This window comes from Grammomys surdaster, unplaced genomic scaffold, assembly GCF_004785775.1.
Source record: "Grammomys surdaster isolate TR1022 unplaced genomic scaffold, NIH_TR_1.0 126313, whole genome shotgun sequence".
Taxonomy (NCBI): Eukaryota; Metazoa; Chordata; class Mammalia; order Rodentia; family Muridae; genus Grammomys; species Grammomys surdaster.
In genome coordinates this window covers 3,812,082-3,815,823 of record NW_021621113.1, presented here as the reverse complement: position 1 = coordinate 3,815,823, position 3,742 = coordinate 3,812,082, and the positions used below count along the sequence as shown (strand labels likewise).

Sequence of the window (3,742 nt, the reverse complement as noted above, 5' to 3'; positions counted from 1 at the left end):
AGGTTTCTGAGAGACAGAAAAGCAGAACTGAAGTTTTCTGGACAATAGAGGATAGGGGAAGGGTTCCATCCTGCCCTTCCAGACCAGACCAGAGATAGGCAGTGTTAGGGCACTGTCGCAGGGAGTTAGATGCTGTGACAGGGAGACAGAAAAGGAGGAGTTGGCCTAAATCGGAAAGAAGTGCAAAAGCAAGGTCCCAAAGGGTTTGAAAGTGATGCCAAGGAGTTCTGAACCATACTCAAGGAAGAGGGGAGGAGTCGTGATGTGTGGGAACCCGTGATAAGAGAGACAAGTACTTTGATTGCCTTGAAGGATGAGCAGGAGGGAGACTGGAGACCAGTTTCTGCAGGCGCTGAGAGTGGTAGAGAAATGCTGAGCCCCCTATCCAGAGTGGAGATGCAGGCATAAAGGGTGGGGACAGCCATGAATCGATGAATCGATGTCCCCCTTACCTAGGAAGTTGGGGTGGGGGAGCTTCCTGACAACCCACCAAGGCCATCATGACGGTCCACAGCATCATGACGGTCCACAGCATCATGACGGTCATCTCTATATGCAACGACAGCTTCATCAGCTGTACTAAACTGAAAAGATCCTCCTTCCCTCCTGCTCTCTTCTCCCCCTCCTTCCCTCCTCTCCCTCACTGTGGCTCTAGCACCTGGCACAGATCTTCATTCTAAATCCCAGCCCACCAACAGTAAGCTCCCACCAAACTGCCCTACGATCACCTCTTTGACACAGCCTCCATCCGCTCCCGCCTCCCTTCACCCAGCCTCCTCTCTCTCAGCTTTCGTAATGTTATAGCCATCATCTAGGTCTAACTATGGTCTGTCTCCCTCTCTTCCATCTCCCTCAGTCCCTCCCCTTTCCCTTCCTCCCTCTCTCCCTCCCTCTCTCACTCCTCCCTCCCTCCCCTCTTGGTCTCTTCCTCTCCTTTGTCTCTGTCTGTCTCTCTGTCTCTGTCTCTGTCTCTCCCTCTCCCTCTCTCTCTCTCTCTCTCTCTCTCTCTCTCTCTCTTTCTCTCTCTCTCTCTCTCTCTCACACACACACACACACACACACACACACACACACACACCATGCCTCAGCCCTTCCAGAGAAGAGAAAATGTCTTACTCCACTGTGGCCCAGTAAGGCCCTTTTTCTATGTGCTACATGGCACATGCACTGGTCTACCATCATGATGACAGATCCTCAATAAACATGCAAGCAGGTGAGGAGACCTACGTAGGACCTTGGTGTGCACAGCCCTGCAGTGGGGCACCTGATTAGCTCCTCACAGAAGGCTGCTTTCACTACACTTGTCACCCAGCAGTATCATGTGGTAGTGTCACGTGGGTGTCACAGGGTCTCGAGTAAGAAGCACCCTGCAGTATTAACATAGTGGTGAGACTGGATCCTGCATCAGATAGGACTCCAGCTCTCCCCATCACTCAAGGACAGTGCCCAACAGCTCTGATGATGAGAACGGACTCATGAGCTCCCAGTGAGGCAACATTTCAGCTCCGTCTCTTTCCACTAGCACTTGAAAGCAAGTCCCTGAGTTGAACCAGTCTCTGCGAAGTAGCTGGGGTAGTCTTGAGTTTTCTCAACAGATAACCAAAAGAGACACATAAGGACTTATGCGTGCCTGCTCTGAGCTGATGTCACTCTTGAGCAGACTAGGAACTCGAAGCCCAACAGTAGTGGGCAGTGCACGAAGTCCAGAGAGACAGAGGCCAGGTTCTATAGGGCCTTCTAACCATAGACTCAGGTTAGATATTGCTCTTTTGAGACATAGTCTCAATATGTTCGGATACAGGCACAACTTAAATGCGCATGCACGCGCGCGCCCGCACGCGCGCGCGCACACACACACACACACACACACACATTTTAAGAGATTTACAAAATAACTTCTACATTCTGGCACTGTGGGTGGTAAGTGTGTGGGTGTTTATCTTTGCTAAATTGTGCAATTATGTTTTTGCACTTTTTTCAGTTTTTATTAGCATATAGTAATTGTGTATAAAAATGTATTTCATTGTGAAATAATGTATTTTGTGCTGTGTATAATGTATTGTTATAATGTATTCCGAACATATTCATATCTATCTGTTACTTTCTCTTATCTGCCTTCTCCCCCTGATGCCTCTCCTCTTGCCAACTACTCACCCCCCCACACTTTCATGTCTTACTTTTAGGGAACCAATAAATTTAATTAGGGTTACTCAGAGGAGCATTGGGGAAGAGCTATTTATAGAACCTGGGCAACTTGTATTTCTCATGAACTTTCTGTACAAATTTTCGGTTTTATAATAGTATGTTCCAGTGGTCCATCATTCCAGTAAATGGGGGGAGGGGTGGCTGGAGAAACAGCAGTGCCCACTTTTGATTTCAAAGCGGAAAAGCAGAGGAAGAGATGGAGAGGGAGATGGGGACTGAAGGTCAGGCTGAGACACCGGTTGACGGATCGAGTTCTCCATGCCCGATGGGCAGTTGAGGTCGTCAGGAGTAAGCAATGGAGTAGAAGATCTCAGAGAAACACCAGTCTCCACAGCAGCTGAAGAAGAGGTGTGCAAAAATGTCAGCAATAGACATGTGTGGCTAAGAGCTCACAAGCAGAACATCCAATATCTACTGACTTAAGAGAAAAACAACTTGTAAAGACGACGGATGTGCTGTAGAGAGAACAGGTTGGAGCCTGTTTTCGTTTAAACAATCGCACGGTTAAATTGCTTTTGTAAGAAGGGAGTGCTGCCTGGCGGTGGCGGCGCACGCCTTTAATCCCAGCACTTGGGAGGCAGAGGCAGGCAGATTTCTGAGTTTGAGAGTTCAAGGCCAACCTGGTCTACCGAGTGAGTTCCAGGACAGCCAGGGCTACACAGAGAAACCCTGTCTCGAAAAACAAAAAACAAAAAAACAAAAAACAAAAAAAAGAAGGGAGTGAAGCCAGTAGTGCAGGTCCCCAGGAATTTCATAGACTGGCCACTTGCTCCCAGGAAATAGCCTAGAGAGGCACATGGTGTTGGGTGAGTCCCAGCCTAAAAACCAGAGGATCAGTGGTATGGCCAATGGAAACTCAGCACTCAGGAGCAAGATGGCGGATACCTGCATGCTCTCCCACACCGGCCTCTGTCAGCGAATCTCTGACTTGTGTTTCATGCCCCTGTCTTCTGTGTCATGGACGTGAGGTCTTGTGAGCTCTTGCTTGTAGGGTGCTTTTGTTGTTGTTTCTGTGTTTTCCCCCAAATAAAAGCCAGAGCTGCCATGGCTGGCCCTGAACTCTAGCTGCCATGGCTGGCCCCGAACTCCATCTGTGGCTGAGGATGAGCTTCAAATTCTCTTTGTAAAATTTAACTTACCTGCCCCTAGAGGCACTGCAGGTGTGGCTGCTGTGTCCCATGTGTGTCAGTAGGTGGCAGAGAGGAAAGAGGCTATCTCTATGTTGTTCTGACCTACGGACAACTGAATGATTAGTAACCTAACACTCCCCCAAAAGGGCGAACCTGAGACAACCTGGTCAGGGAACTAGTCTGAGATAACCACCAGGTCCAGCACAGGTCCTGTCGGGTTGCTGGAGACTAGAAGAATCCCTGCCTGGTACTGGGGGCCCCCTGAGTGGAAGTGAGTTGGAGACAATGTTCATAAGGGGCCACTTGGTCAGGCAAGAGTAGTGGGGAGTGAGCCCAAGATGGTCACCAGACTGGCACCAGAGGACCTAGACAGGTAGCTAGCCTGAGATGTCCATCAGTCTGGGGCA

The 3,742-nt window shown here is 49.4% G+C and overlaps 1 non-coding gene across 1 annotated transcript; it reads left to right on the top strand.

Moving 5' to 3' along the window:
• The first annotated feature begins 3,343 nt into the window (after positions 1-3,343).
• LOC114614393 lies at positions 3,344-3,471 on the top strand. Its single transcript, XR_003710314.1, has one exon. It is a non-coding gene; the product is annotated as a small nucleolar RNA SNORA17 (small nucleolar RNA).
• The last annotated feature ends 271 nt before the right edge of the window (positions 3,472-3,742 follow it).